We start from the raw sequence: 16,359 nt of genomic DNA, 5'->3' as shown, positions 1-16,359 counted from the left end.
GCCCACTGTCCCAGCATCATTTGCAGTGTTGTAATTTGAATCACATGAAGCTGTTGATGCCAGTCAACACTGCCTGTAAATACACAGGTGTATGGTCAGCCTTTTGATACCATGCTAGGCATCCCTGCTTTGGTACTGGGGTGGAGGGGTGCTTGGCCTCTAGACATGGTACACATTGAATGCACAATGCACGTGATGTCTGATTTTGACATTGCACTGCCTTCACATTTCCTGGCACACACCATGTAGTGCTTGTACATGTAGGTAGTGAGTGGCGTACACATTTTCTGCACTGCATAGACCCACTTCAATGGATACTGCCACCTTTCAACAGGTCTGATCACAGAAGCTATTCAAAGTAGACCCAGCATGCATGCCAGGTCATATGTTGTGTGTCACATGTCTGCCTGATGCCTTTGCTGTCAGTGTGTGTGTGTGTCGTGTGCTACTGACATATGTATTGACCTTTTCCTCTCTATTTTTCAGGTGATGACGCAATGGAGGCAGAGGATGGTGTTGTCATGCCAGACACAGGGTTGGTAACGCCACATCAACCCGGCACTAGTGGGGGTCGTGGGGTGGTAGGCCACGAAAACCCCCAAGTGCTGCAGTCCATCTTGTCTCTGGCTGCCTATGAGTCCAGCCTTGATGACGACTCTGACGTCCATGTTGAGTTGGATGACCATCAAGTCCATCTGTCAGGGGTGAGTGATTTTGATGTGGACACTCCTCTGTCTGCGACCCCTGCACTGAGGGATCAGACAGTCTTGGTTCCTCCGCCCGTGGTGGATCGGGACGCAGGGTCACCCTCCACACCAGTCACTGATGTGCCTGGGACAGCACCTCGACGGGGGCATGTAGTCGTGCAGCCGCAGGCGGTGCCAACACAGCGAGGACCCCCGGTCCTTGGTTCCCGCAGGGGTCAAGCCCGGCAACGCGGTCACCGCGCGCAACCGCTGTATACTGAGTGGGAGCAAGACATGACTGCCAATTCCGAACGGCAGGGGGCAGCAATGGAGAACATCGCCTAGAGCATGGAGCGTGTGGCCCGATCTGTGCTCCCCACTGCTAGGCAGGTGCTTCTCCAGCAGCAGGCGGCACGGTCCACGGCCCGCTCACTCAGGCTGGGCATGGCGGCCTCAGACAGGGCACACCAGGCTGAAATGTCGTCTCTGCGTCAAGCAATTGCTGCTCACGCAGAAGCGCACATGGATGCCTTGAGGGAGGAGTATGCTTCCCTCAGATCCACTCTGGGTGTCCTTATGATGTCCCAGAGGCAGCGGGCAGAGGAGAGGTTTGCACAGCTTGAGTGTACCATCTCGGCTGAGCTACAGGCTTGCCGGGAGGTGCAGCGGTTGTCCAGCCAGGCCTTGCAGGAGGAACTCCGTGTTACACGTGCTACCTTGCAAGAGGAAGCACGTGTATCACGGGAGGTTCTGCATGCAGACCTACGTCACATCGCCACACAGAACCAGGCTCACCCGTACGGCAGACTTGCTGCCGATGAGGGGCAAGCTGCGGCTAGGCGTGGCCAGGCTACTGTGCCACGTCCTCCTTTCCAGGATGAGCCAGACTCGGATGACCATCTATCTCCCACATAGGTCGTGCTGTGCAGGCGTTGAGCCCATGGAGGTTTTTTTTTTGGCTCAGCATCATCGCATGTGGATGTTGAGCAGCACCCTGTACCTCCCCCCTCCTGGGTGCCTCCCCTCCCCCCAGGGTCGTATGTGGCCATTTTTGATTTTTCTTTTAGTTTAGTTATTTAAGTTTCAGTTTGATAGTTAGTTTAAATAGGTAATGTAGGTTTTCCATAGTTAGTATAATTAGTTAATAGTTGATTTAGTTTAAAATTGCTAGTCTATTGTGCTTTCATGTGACGGTGCGGTGCTTTGTGGCTTTTGAAGGCATCCACTGTCTGTTCCAGCTGGGCACTTCATGGTTGTCTTCTGTATGTGTTTGCTGCTTGGGTTCCTTGACTCACATATGCCACTCCTGCCTCCCTTATCCATGGGCTCACAAGGATGGTTCGGTGTTACAGCATTTTACACAAGGGCATTGGACTGTCATATCTGTGGCATGTCTGGTGCTGTGTGACTTGTGTTGACACCCCTAGTGGGGATGATTTAGGTGTCATTGTCCACTGTTCAGCTTTTGCTAGATGGGGTGTGTCATGATTAATGTGGACATTGATTGCTATGCATTGTGTAGTATGTTTCATTTCTTTCCTGTACATGTGCTTGTTGCAATTCATGCTGTAGATAGTGTTCCACACTTTGTAGGTGAAAGACGGACTGATGGTGTGATTTGTGATTTGACTCTCTGACATGGTCAAGTAATGAGATGCCTGATGAGACACACACAGATGACTTTGAAGCATTAATCATGTGTTTCATGCCCTTTCTGCAGGGGGATGAGCCTCCAGAGCACCTTTGCCAGCAGACATGTCCCATTGGACTACAGAATTCTGGACCCGTTTGTTGGTGCCCACATGCACATGTGTGCAGAAGCAGAGGCACAGTGATTGCAGACCCACATCCTAGAACTGCTGACATGTTCCAAGGAACTCCAGGCAAGGTGAGCATCACAGGGGGGCCATGACACAGCAAAGCTTGCACCAGGCGAGTTGCACATGCAGGCTTAGTCACAGCACTGAGGGTGAGCTTAGACGAATATTGGTGTTGAAGCACACAATGCAGCTCAGATGTGTTTGTGGACTGATGGCTGCTGATAGTAGGGTTGTCTGGGACACATGCAGGGGCAGTGGCACATACCCTCCGGTACACCAAGGTCCATTGAGGCACTTGTATCAACCATGTAGCCTTCCGAGACATGGAAAGGGGCAGCTCACAGGGACATGCAGCAAGGGACATACTCGGGTGCAGTGCATGTCTTTTCCACGTACTTCATGATAAATGCACTGCCAACTTTGTTTCGGTCATGGTGGTACGCAACTTGCTCTGTAGTCATGGCTTGCCATATGGGTCTGTCTGCTTACCCAGGGAACATTGCATGTTGTGTGAATTGTGACACATTGGTGTTCCATTTGCCACGCACCCAGCAGCGGCTGCCTTACTGCATTGACTATGTATGACCCGTCACAGGGGTGATGTTATATATGGGTACGAAGCATCAACCACAGATTGTCTGTTTGTAGAGTAGTCTGTTGCTATGGGGCATGTTTGGTGTTGTGTTTTCGGGCAATTGGCACGTACAGGTTGTTGACTGTGTCTCTCTTTGCAGCATTGCAGTGCTCCTGTAACCGGACCTGAGAGTGCGCAGGCAGGAGGCCAGCACTCAAAACCAGAGCTAAGTGTCTTGTTGTTTTTCTTACAAACTGCTCTGCATAGGCTTGCTGGGGAGTGTACTGGATGTATGTGTGGTTCAATTTGGTATGTTATTTTCTCCCTAATCACCCGTGATCCTATGCAATTTCGAAACCTGTACCCTCTACCCGGTATTCCTGCTTCCCGTGCCTATCCAAGCAACGTTCCCTGACCTTCTTTCCCCACTGGGGTTGCGGATGCCTGTGTAAGCCCCGAACTTGCAGGCACCAAAACCCTAGAGGGGGTGGTTGGTTCGTACCACTCCTGAGCCTGGACTACAGAAGGCCAGGACAATGATGTCCAAGTCTGTTTGGATTGTATATGTGTTCATGCAGGTTGTACATTTTCGTGCATTCCCTAGTTTCATGTGTCATTCCTCCTCCCCTCTCCTGCCGCTCATTCCAGTCATCCAGTGTGTCAACACCTGTCCCGACTGCATATCCCTGAACCTCCTTCCCCACCAGGGTCTCAGGGGCCTGTGTGAGTTTTACTTGCAGGCACCCGGGACATGGTGGGGGTGGTTGTTTCGTGACACTCCCGCGCCTGTACAGGGGACCTCTGACAGTACACATCCATTCATGGTGCATCATCCTATGTCATGTACCACACATGTCTCACATCCTGTCGTGACATTGTTTTGCTGTGCTACCTTGGTTGTTGCATCATTGTGGTAGTACTTGGCCTTTGTGAGGTACTGCTACGTCAAGTCATCTACTGGAGGGTGTTCGGGTTCGTTTTTATGCCTTGGATTTTGGGATTTTGGAAATGAGTGTGGATTCTGAGGGTTCAGGCATCCTTTTACACACAAGGTGGGAGATGGTGACGAAGGGTAAAGGTGATCCTGTGGCCAGGTGGAATTGAGGTTTGGAGGCTCCATGACCCAGGTGCAGTTCTTCAGTGGGTCATGGTCATTTGTGAGGGAGGGGGGGGTTGTTGTTGATAGTTGCCTTGCCCTGCAGTGTGATGGGAACTCTGACATAGTAATGGTGGTATCCCATGTACATGTTATGTTCTGCTGATCAATGCCTGTTAATGTGTTTTGTTTTCCTTTCAGGTGCGAGGGGATAGTTGTGGTTTGACATGCTGGGGTGTACACATGGTGGATGTTCACATGTGATGTGTAGGGAACACTGATGGTCACTTGAGTGCACATGCATATGTGGAGTGCATGTCCTTGCAGAACCACACACTTGCACTCTGATGCACTACATGTACTCCCACCCTTGCATATCCACGTGTACATTGTTTGCCTTCTGGTGCCCACTGTGTCCTGGCAGCACATGTTCTGTGACCGATCATGGATCCAGTACATGCCTAATTTGATGTTTGACGTGGTCTGTCACTTAGATGTGATGCTCAGGGTGTGCATCACACACAATGGCTGTTCACTGTGCTGTGTGCTGAGCAGTGTGATGCAGGAGTAGGACACTGCACACATGAGCTGCAGTGTGGATTTTGCAATGCATAATGTGCATGTAGACAGGCATTCAATGTGATGTTACGTCTACGACTGTTGTAATGCATTTGGAAATGACTTATTTTGGGTGGGAGGTTGTTGGTCTGTCATTTCATCTGATTCCGGGTCAGGCAGCAGTGTCCGATGCCACTGTGCATTTAAGAGATGGCAATGTGCACCTTATCGTTACTGCATTGGTGTATGGGTATTGTGTGCCATGTCATGTTGATGTTTGGGAGGGTTTGAGTGACATGACAGTGATGGCCATGGCCTGGTTTGCAGGTGTGTGTGATGCACACCTTGCATGTCCGTGTCATCCGCTTCTCAGAGCAACTAGCTGGGGGTAGATTTCTCTCCGCAGCAGGGCCCTCCCCCTGGAACAGACTTCCGGCCTGACTTGAACTTGAGGGGAATCATCTCCAGTTCTGGAAGCACCTCAAGACCTTCCTCTTTGCTTCTGCTTACTGTCTGCCTCTCCCTTGCAGGATTCTCCACTGGAACTGCACAGGAGCTGCAACTAGGCCACTCTCACTGACCTCGGTCCCTGGCCCAGCCACTCTCCACTTGCACTGCCTCCCTGGCAACCCCTGCACTGCAGTACTGTCTCCCTATCCCTACAGCCCTCCCTTCCCAGCACTTGTCTGCACTTACCTTTGTAGTTGCCACCAGGCGACCTATGTATTATTTTTTTGGGCTACTTCCCCTGTACTGGACTCCCCCCCCACCCTTCCCCTTGCACTTTTCCCATTCCCCCTACCCCTGCACTTGCACAATCCCAATGACACCTGGCCTAGTAGTACCGTTCTCTGTGTTCCTTTGTTCCGCCCTCCCTGCCTCATTGCGCCTTGGAATACTTGTGTATGGCCCATATCATGTCATATGTCATATGTGTGCCTTTTGGTCAGACAGGATTGCTTGTGTTTAAGTAGCTAGGGATGCAGACGATGTGGCACTTCCATGGCAACAATCTCAGGATGGTAAGGTTGTGACAGTTGACTGTCTCTTTGTCATCATCGATTGTCACCTGGTATGTGCCAGGCCTGTGTGCTCTCCGCAGGGGTGGGAGTTTAGGTGAAAAATGTGGACACAAGCTGGGTCCGGGCTTCCTCGCCACGTGCCCTGTCCCCTCCCATGGGCAGCGCCTGTGGTTTGGGATGTGGGGGCACCTCCATGTCAATCGGGACGCCCTGCCGTGTTGCAACATTGTGCAGGACACATGCTGCCACAATGATCCTGCACACTACTGGTGGTGCATAGAGTAGTTGCCCACCAGAGCGGTCAAGGGAGCGGAAACGTGACTTGAGCACTCCGAATGTGCGCTCCACTATGCCCCTGGTTGCAATATGGGCAGCGTTGTATCTTACCTGGGGTGGTGTGGTGGAGTTCCGGATTGGCGTCATCATATGGTTGCTCAGAGGGTAGGCACTGTCCCCTGGGGAGATGATAATAGTTGAGATTGTTAGGGTTTGGGTATTTGTCTGTGTGTGACTTGCATGCATGTGCAAGGGCATTTGTACTGACCTAGGAGCCATGTGTCGCCATGCTGCCCAGCTTCCAGGGCCCGGCTCAGGGCGGACATTCTGTATATGAAACTGTCATGGGTGGAGCCAGGGTAGTTTGCATAGACAGAGGTGATGATTCCTTTTGCATCACATACGACCTGTACATTGATGGAATGCCAGTGCTTGCGGTTTCGGTAGATGTGCTCAATGGCCCTAGGTGGACGTAGGGCCACATGGGTGCAATCTATGGCACCGAGCACTTTGGGGAAGTGTGCCACCCTGAAAAAATCCAGGACAACGGCCTGCCTTTCTGCGGGTGTTCTGGGCATGTATATGTGCCTGCGGACTGAGTGGCGCGCTGTCATGATTGCCAGTACCTGGTGTAGGCAGCGTGACTGTGTGGCCTGTGAGACCCCCCCACTATGGCAGTGGTCCGCTGAAATGACCCAGTGGCCAAAAAATGCAGGACATTGGCCAGCTTCTCCAAGGGGCTCAATGCTTGGGAGCAAAGGGTGGGGGATGTGAGGTCATCTTCCCACTCCCTGACCAGGTCTAGGATGATATGGGGTGGAAACCTATACCTGCCATAGACCTGGTCGTCAGGCATCCCAAAAAGGCTTGTCCATGGTGCGAAAATGCGTGCCCTGGCTATTCTCCTCCTCCTGCGGTGTCCCACGATCAGTGCAGCGACAAATGGGGCATTCATCGTAGCTGTATATACGCGTTTGTTGTTTGCGCGCACTTTTATGCTGTGCGCGGGGACGCTTCCGCCTGCCTTCGTGTGGCAGACGCGTTGACGCCTGTGCACGTCTTTTGCCGTGTGCGGGCTTCCCGTATTCGGATACGGTCCGTGTGTCATCGCGTATGATCGGAGGGGAGTGTGCGTACACGCAACTGGCCTGGGTACGTGTGTTTCGGGGTGCGCGGGAAGTTCCACACGCGATTAGCCTGGGTACGTGTGTTCCAGGGTGCCGGGAACTTTCACACGCGATTGGTGGTAATCCACGTGTGTTCTGTCATCACGTGCAATGAGGGAAACACCTGCGCACGTCACGTCACAGACACGCTCACGCGCTAAGGACCTTTGGTCCAATGAAATCGCATATGCGTGCTGCCGTGCATACGCGATAAGGCTCTTTCCTCATATTACACGCAGACGTGCAGTTTTTCACGCGCGCTGAAATGCGCATGCACGTCTGTACGCGTCACGTCACAGGGGCGCTTGCGCTTGAGGGGCCTTCTGTCCAATGAAAATGCGTATGCGTGCAGACGCGCTTACGCACTAAGGGCCTTTCCTCGAATTACACGCTGACGGGCAGATTTTTTACGTGCTAAATCACTCCGTATCAAGCTGGCCACGCGTATGCACACGGAAGACCACGCTCCTGCCCAGAAGGCCGAACTACTGCCCCCCAGAGCCCCGAGCATGCTCCCACCTGCTATCTGCTGCTGCCTGACTGCCTGCTGCCCACGTGCACTGCCATTTGCTGCCTGCACATCAGCCAGGGGTGCTGTTGCTGTGACCACCCCTGCTGGTACCGAAGACTCCCGACTGGGATTCCATCGCTCCACAGCCCAGCCCCAGGACCCAGTTGCCCACCCACTCCTGCCTCTGGGGTTGTAATGTCGGGGCAAACACCATCTGTGACCACTGACAACCCCCGGCCAGAGAGGCAGAGGGGCACCAGCTTCAGTGCCACCGAAGTTGGTGTCCTGGTGGAGCAAGTCCTGGGGCAGTATGATGCCCTCTTCGGAAGTTCCCGCGCCGACAAGGAAGGACGGACTCGGATCTGGACTGACATCGTGACTGCCATCAACGCGGAGGGGGTGGCAGTCCGCGACTTACAACATGTCAGGAAGCGCTGGGAGGACTTCAGGTCCAGGACTCTGAACAAGGCCCGGCGCCTCTTGAAAGCAGCGGATGCCAAGGGGCGCTGGGGCCACTTGTCGGAAGAACAGATGAGGGTCCTGGAACGCATATCCCCAGCGCTCCACGTCCAGGTCCTAGAGAAGCAGACCCATCTGGAGTCGAGCGGTGAGTGTACATGCATCCTGATTGTGAGCAGTGCGTGTGGTGATTATTCAGTAGTGTGCAGGTTGCACATCTGTTTGTATGGGGTCGAGTATGGGTGGGGGTGTACAGGGCCGTGGGGCTGACATATGCGAGGGCTGTAATGTGTGAGACATGGATGGTGCTTGTGTGTGTAGGCTTGCATGCCAAATGCAGTTGTGTGGGCACACATGTTTGGATGAATGTGTATGTAAGTAGACATGTCCGTGATGTCACGCATGTATGTTGTTTTCGGCTGCATGTATCAGCACTGTGTACATGTGCATGTGTGTGTATTTGACAAGGGTGCAACAGTGATGCAACATGGATGCATGTGACAGCGGTATGTGGAAGCCTGATTGGCAGATGTGACATGGATGCCCGTCTGAACAGTGCGACACTTGGCAGAGGTGTACACATGCATGCAAGTGTGGTGGTGTGTGTACATGTGTGGTGCACTTCCTGTGTTGCATGTGATGTCTGGCTCACCTTTGCCTGCTCATGCTGTTGTATGTGTATGGATGGTGGTGGCAGTTGCGATATGGCTGTGGTATGGCTCATGTGTGCGAGTTGCAATGACATGTGTGTTGGGGATTGTGATGACATGTCTGAGGTTTGCCAATGCCACTCATGTACAACTGTCATGTGTGTATGTGTCCATTGTACAGTGCCCTGATGCCTGTGTTTTGTTTCTCCCTGTCTGCAGCGTCAACTGATGAAGAGGGCGGAGAAGGTGCTGTGGAGCACAGCGGCGGGGATCCGACCGCCAGCCGGAGACGCAAGGCCCGGCTCCCCTCCCAGGTTGTCATCTCGTCGGGGAGTGAGGAGTCCGGTGCCGCGTCCCAGGCCGCAGCTGCCAGGGGGAGGTCCAAGAGGCAGAGGTTGGAGTTGGAGTCCTCGGCAGCAGAAGGGGCAGCTGGGACCCCACAGAGCACAACAGGGGAAGATGGCACGGAGTCATCCAGGTTGGTGGGGGGTTTGGTGGAGGAGGAGGCCGTGCAAGCACCAGAGATGGGGTCTGGAGGTGGGGATCCCACTGGTGCTAGTGGTGCAGTGCACGATCAGGGACAGGAGGCAGCACTGGCCGCCGCGGAGGTGCCTGTGTGCAATCCTGTCCCCGATCCTGTCCCTGCATCATCTTGCACCAGCAGGGATGCCTACGTCCAGACCTGTTTTCAGGCAGGGGATGAGCTGACGTCAACTGGCCCACCTCTGCCTGCGGACGTGGCAATCCAGGTCCGGGTTGAGCCTGTCCTGGCTGGTGTGGCGTTGCGTCAACGGGCTATGCGAGGTGACCTGCAGTCTTTTCATGGAGAGACTGCACGTCATCTCGAATGGCTCGTTGACCACGTCAGCCTGCTGGGACAGGTCACCCAGGCCGGATTCCTCCGTCTGATGGGGCTTGCTCTGACCCCCTCCTCAACTGGACCCCCTATGCGCCAGTCGTCCTCTGTGCCATCATCCCACCCATCAGTCACCTGGGTGCCCTGTGGTGCTGCCTCTGATGGTGCGGCCAGGCTGGTGGAGGAGGCATCCCTGCCACAGTCGGGAGTCAGACGTCCAGCAGGGGTGGCCACATCTACGACTGCACCCCAGCCGGTGGAGGATGTGCAGGCAGCAGGAGGCAGTGCACGGGCAGAGGCAGAGCAGCAGCAGCAACATGGTGGGAGCCATGAAGGCTCGGGGCCTTCGACATCGGAGGGGCAGGCATCGGCCGGAGGGCAGGAGGACCCAGAACAGAGAGTGTCTTCTGTGTGGCAGCGGTTGGGCCACGCAATAGATGCGGAGCGGCAGCGGGCGGAAGAGGCACGGCTCACAATGGTCAGGGCGGAGAACTCCATGCGGAGGGCCCTGAGGTGGGCCGAGTGCCTCGAGGCAATCCGCAGGGGTTTAGAGGTGGACACGGCGACGGCCCTGCGGACCTTCGGGGCCATGGAGGAGGACCACCTCCAGGACATTGAGGAGGAGTTCGATGATGCCCTGGCCCGTAACATCCACAAGTGTGCCGTGAAACTAGCCCGTTGCCCTTGTACATAGTTTCTAGGGAGTGTTAGGTTTCATTTTTGTTTTTATTTTATTTGGACCTTTCGGACATTGGCCACATTTTTGTATATAGTTTTTTTTATTAGTTAGTGTAGTTAGATAGGTTTCCTTTATTTTGTTGGGATAATGGACCCTGGATTGTTCCCATGTACATAGTTGACAGTTGGTTTGTATTTTATTTTTCTATTTTTGACCATGAAGCAATGGCTTTCTTTTTCATTTCCCATTGGATTTTGTTTTGTGGACATCGACTTTGGACATTACTTTGGATTATTATTTTAGGTTTTGGTTTTTTTGACGGACATGCTTCTTTTCATTTTTGTACATTCACGTTTCTGTTTCTTCTTTTTTTATTCTACTGATGTTTCCTTTAATACATATTATTTTTGGTGAACTTCAATGTGTGGTATCTCATTGGTTTCATGCATTTCATGATATGTGTTTTGAGATTCACTGACACCCATTGGGTGTATGTGAGGGAAATGTGTCTGTTTCGGAACTTGCAATCGGTGTTCTGTGATGTAATTGCAAATTATGAGTGGGTGGATGCAATACTCGGGTGGGTGTTTTGCATTTGGAGGCTGACCATAGGCACCAGGGATCTAGATTGTGATGACATGTTGGCTGGGGAACATGAGTTGCACATGGGTGGGGGCCTGCTGGCAGGTGCCCCACAGTGCTGGGGGGTGGGGGTGGTGGGGAACATGAATTGGACATGGGTGGGGGCCTGCTGGCAGGTGCCCCACAGGGCTGGGGGGTGGGGGTGGTGGGGAACATGAGTTGGACATGGGTGGGGGCCTGCTGGCAGGTACCCCACAGTGCTGGGGGGTGGGGGTGGTGGGGAACATGAGTTGGACATGGGTGGGGGCCTGCTGGCAGGTGCCCCTGGTGACTGGGGGGTGGGGGTGGTGGGAGAGATGGGTGGGGGCCTGGTGGAGGCTGCCCCTGGTGGCTGGGGGGTAGGGGTGGTGGGAGACATGGGTGGGGGCCTGGTGGTGGGTGCCCCTGCACTGCTGGGGGGTGGGGGTGGTGGGGAACATGAGTTGGACATGGGTGGGGGCCTGCTGGCAGGTGCCCCACAGTGCTGGGGGTGGGGGTGGTGGGGAACATGAGTTGGATATGGGTGGGGGCCTGCTGGCAGGTGCCCCACAGTGCTGGGGGGTGGGGGTGGTGGGGAACATGAGTTGGACATGGGTGGGGGCCTGCTGGCAGGTGCCCCTGGTGACTGGGGGGTGGGGGTGGTGGGAGACATGGGTGGGGGCCTGGTGGAGGCTGCCCCTGGTGGCTGGGGGGTGGGGGTGGTGGGAGACATGGGTGGGGGCCTGGTGGTGGGGAACATGAGTTGGACATGGGTGGGGGCCTGCTGGCAGGTGCCCCACAGTGCTGAGGGGTGGGGGTGGTGAGGAACATGAGTTGGACATGGGTGGGGGCCTGCTGGCAGGTACCCCACAGTGCTGGTGGGTGGGGGTGGTGGGGAACATGAGTTGGACATGGGTGGGGGCTTGCTGGCAGGTGCCCCTGGTGACTGGGGGGTGGGGGTGGTGGGAGACATGGGTGGGGGCCTGGTGGTGGGTGTCCCTGCACTGCTGGTGGTGTGGGACATGGGTGGGTGCCTGGTGGAGGCTTCCCCACACAAAGCCACCAAACCCCAACATGACATGGCAATCAATAGCAAAACACCAACACAATAACAATAATGTACACATTGACATGTGAAAAATGCAAAGTGGCATCAGTCAATGATGCCTGACATGGAATCAGATGAAATGACTGACCAACAAACTCCCAGACAAAGCAAGTCATACCCAAATGCATAACAACAGTTGTAGCCTGAACATAACAATGAATACAAAAGGCCATCCTCAGTTTCAGAGATTCGTGTCTCTGCCTCTCCCGTACGGGAGGTCTGCTTTTGCAGATCATGGCGCAACAGGGACACGTCTGCACCAATACTATCCATCTATTTTTCCATCGAGGTCCTGGAGTTGGTAATGGCGCTCATAGTGTCTCTTAGGGAAATATTGTCCACATGATCTTGGTCGACTGGTGGTGGCCTCTCTGGTGAGCGGGGTGCTGGTATGGCTGCATATTGATCGATCCTGCTCTGTGTAGATATTTTCCTGAGCTTATCCTTACCCATTTTTCTGCTTGTTAGGGTACTGGTGTAGAATGCTGATGTCTGGTCCCAGAGGGGGGGGCCCGCCAGGCGTTGGGAATAGACACTATTGGTAAGTTACTGATGGTGGTTGCAGTGGCGCCGGGCACGCTGTGACCAGCAGCTATTTATATTCGTGCTAGCTTTACAGTTCACTTGTCCAAACAATGTCCATTAGCCACACATTCAGCAGCTCTGATACACTGCCCGAAGGTCAAGACGGTGTAGGTGCACGTATTTGTGAATTGCGAATCGGTCACAGCTTTATAGTGCCCAACGGGGCCCTGTGGTTCTGTCCCTTGGTAGCAGCCACACGAACTGGGCAGCACGCCGCTGTGGCAGGGTGTCGCAGGCTGGGCGCCACCGGGTCTGACACCCGTCTGCGTCGTGCTCCGCTGGACGATCCCTCTAAAGGGAAGGATGGTTTTCAATGGGGTCGGGTGGGCTTGTTGTGAGTTACATCTGTTGGATTGAGGAGTTCATTCACTTCCTCCCTTGTCGCTTTCAGAGTTCCAGTAGGGGTTTACGACTTCTCCCTCGTTGTCAGTGCTGAGGCACTTGTTCTTAACAATGTGGGATCACCTGTTATGCCCCAGAAATGAGAGGAGGTTTACAGCCCAGGTTGTCAGCAGGCGCCGGTAGAGATTGTGGCCCTGGGTGGAGGGCCTTCGCCTGTGGGGGGAGGGGGGGCCGTGTAGCCAGCACTCTCTATCCCACCTTCCCCACTCTTTACCACATTGCCGGATGTTCCAGGTCTCGAGTAGCGGGTCCGCGTCTCCGGCTGCAGGGGGCACGGTGCGGGCGCTGTACGCTAGTCGGAGCACCCGCTGGTGCGCCGTGTGTCCTCCTCAGCCGTCGGTCTGCAGCGTGCCCAGCCGCGGGGCTCGCTCGCGCTCGCCCTCCCACCTCGGCTGTGAGAGGGAGCGGTCCGCAGGAGCCGGATGCCACCCGGCGGCTCCAACACTGCCACGCCAAGCGTCCCACTCCGGGCCCGCTCCGGGTCCCCGGACCGAAAGGGTGTCTGCGCAGGCAGAGGCGCACACCTCGCAGCCGTCAGCACAGCACGATCTCGCGGCGGGCAGGCGAGCTGCACCTGCGTTCGCCGCACTGCCCAGCCGCCGTGGTCAGGATATTGGCTGCAGAGCTTGCCAGAGCTGTTCCCGGTGCGCGCCCACGCCGCAGGAGATCGTTGTTTCCCTCTCGGACCATCGGCTAGTGCGCGGTCGCAATTGTGGCAGCCATCTTGGGCTCCGTACTTGTTACGGTTCCTGTAACTTCCACTCGATCGGGACGGCGATTCTCCTTGCGGATTTGCATCGGAGCACCGCGATTCGGTGCAGGAAAGTCTCACACACCGCTGGAGAATTTCAGGGTTCAGCACGGATATATTTTTGTGCAGGATTTCCGCAGGATAAGGCCAGTGGCGCGGGAGCAGCACAGGCTCACGTCCTCATCGGATGGCTGCTGGCCACGCCCCCCAAAGGATGTCAGGTTTTAAAGTTCCGTCACCATGATGAGTTCAGGAAAGACTAGACCGCTCCCTATTAGAATGGTAGTTCTGCCTTTCTCGTGCTGTCCTCCTCCTCCTCGTCCCAGTACACAGCTGAGGCAGATATGTGTCTGCATTAACAAAATTAGGCTATCTGTCTGTCTCAACAAAATGAGGATGTGTCTTGCTAGTTGACCGCTTCCTTATCTGAGTGTTGTGTTGGTATTTATTGGGGACAGCTCGGAGGGAAGAACAGGGAAAGGGCTGACAATAACCTACAAAACCTTGAGGGCTAGAGGGTTCATTATGAAAAGGAAATGGGGAATACCATGTCTGTCATAAGGACGTTCTCCCCCACTCCCCAAGTCTCCTCTACCCAGATAATCCTCCCTCACATCTTCACCCCCAGGGTCGGTATTCAAGAGCAGTGGCCTTTCCCTGGCCACCCGAGATGAGGACACAGGGGGAAAAGAGCTGAGGACACCCTCAGGCTCCTCACATACTCTTCCCCTATGCAGGTAGTACCTCGAGGTTTTACAGGGAAACTGGGAGAGAAAGTTGACATTTCCCTGATCTCAACCCTTCCGGTGTTCCACTGTGAAACAATATCATTGACGGTCCAAGAACCATCGCATTATTCTCGGGTTCGTCTCTTTTGGTTGGCTGATCCACACTAAAGAAGAACTATCGGTAAGTAGTCTGAATTTGGGCCCTAATAGGTAATATTATAGATGGAGAATGGCTGACTTGATTGCCAGGGCCAAAAGTTCTATAACTGAATAGTTATTTTCTCTGGGAAATAATTTTCTACTGATGTAGAGTTTAGGGTGTTCCAGTCCGTCATGATCTTGAAAGAGGTCTGCTCCTAGTCCCATTAAAGAGGCATCCGTTAGCAGAATTAATTCTTTTGAGAAACAGCTACCTTTAAAATGGGGCTCTGACAAAGCGATTCCTTTAATGTGGTATAACAGATTTGATTTTCTTCATCCCACCTGACCTTTTGGCGCTCAGCGTTTTTCAGTTTATATGTGAGTCCTGCGGTTTTACTTGAGAAATTTGGGATAAACTGGCAGTAGCAGCCGATCAATCCTTAAAAGGCTCTCAGGTCTTTCATTGCCTTTGGTGTGGGGTTATCAAGGACAGCTTTAACGTTTTCCTGCTGGGGCTGGACAGTGCCATTCCCCATTAAAAATCTCAAATATTCTATTGCTGATTGAGGCAATTTGAAATTTTCTGGATTAGCGGTTTCAGCCTGCCTTTCTCAAAACTTGCATGGCTGTGTAAAGGTGATGTACGTGATCTTCCCAAGTCTTACCGTGTATTACAATATCATCTAGATAGGCTCTGCAGAAGTGAGTGTAGGGTTGTAAGATCTTATCCATCAACCTTTGAAATGTAGCAGGGGCCCCATATATTCTGACTGGAAGGACTCTTAAATGGAATAGTCCTATAGGTAGAGCAAAGGCAGTTTTTTCCTTGTCAGGACCATATTACAGAACCTGCCAATAGCCTTTCGTAAGGTCTATGGTAGAGAGATAGACAGCGTTAACCAGCCGGTCCTTGAGATCATCAATACATGGCATTGGGTAAACATTGAATGCAGATATGGCATTGTCTTTCCTGAAGTTGATGCAAAATCTCCAACTCCCATTGGGTTTTCCACCAACACGATGGGGGAAGACCAGGGGCTAATAGATGGTGCAATAATATGAGCCTCAAGCATCTGCTTGACTTCCTGTAGGATGGTTGCTTTTCTGGATTCAGGTAATCTGTATGGTTTTAAATGTACCACTTTGCTGTCTGGCGTGCGGATATGAGGGTAGATATCCTTCATTCTCCCTGGTTCCTCACTGAATACATCAGTAAATAGGAGTATGAGGTCATATAGATCTTGTTTTAGGTTATTACTAAGTTCGGGTGGAAACATAACTTGGTTATCAGAGTCTTCTGATAACAAACAGGACAAAATGGTGGCATTAGACTCTGAAGGATTTTCCTTCCATTCCTTTAAAAGGTTTATGTAATATAACTGGGTTTTTAATCAGCGCTCAGGTTTGGAAAAGGTGTAGTTACAGGGTCCTGTTTGTTCTAATACCTCATATGGTCCCTGCCACTTAGATATTAATTTATTCTCAGATGTCGGTGAAGAGGGAGTCGGGATCCTGCCACCCCACCGCCCCGTCAAGTTCACGACAAGACAGAAGGCCAGAAAACACTGCAATCACCCATTCTATTTCAGACGAATCCAAAACGCACCAATGATTGTCAAATACTTTGAGAGGTATCCTCTCAGTCAGACATACCGACCTGACACAGTGCAAATCTATCCATGTGTGGATGG

Source organism: Ambystoma mexicanum, chromosome 1p, assembly GCF_040938575.1.
Source record: "Ambystoma mexicanum isolate Mex_15411 chromosome 1p, UKY_AmexF1_1, whole genome shotgun sequence".
Classification (NCBI taxonomy): Eukaryota; Metazoa; Chordata; class Amphibia; order Caudata; family Ambystomatidae; genus Ambystoma; species Ambystoma mexicanum.
This window is presented reverse-complemented; position numbering follows the sequence as displayed.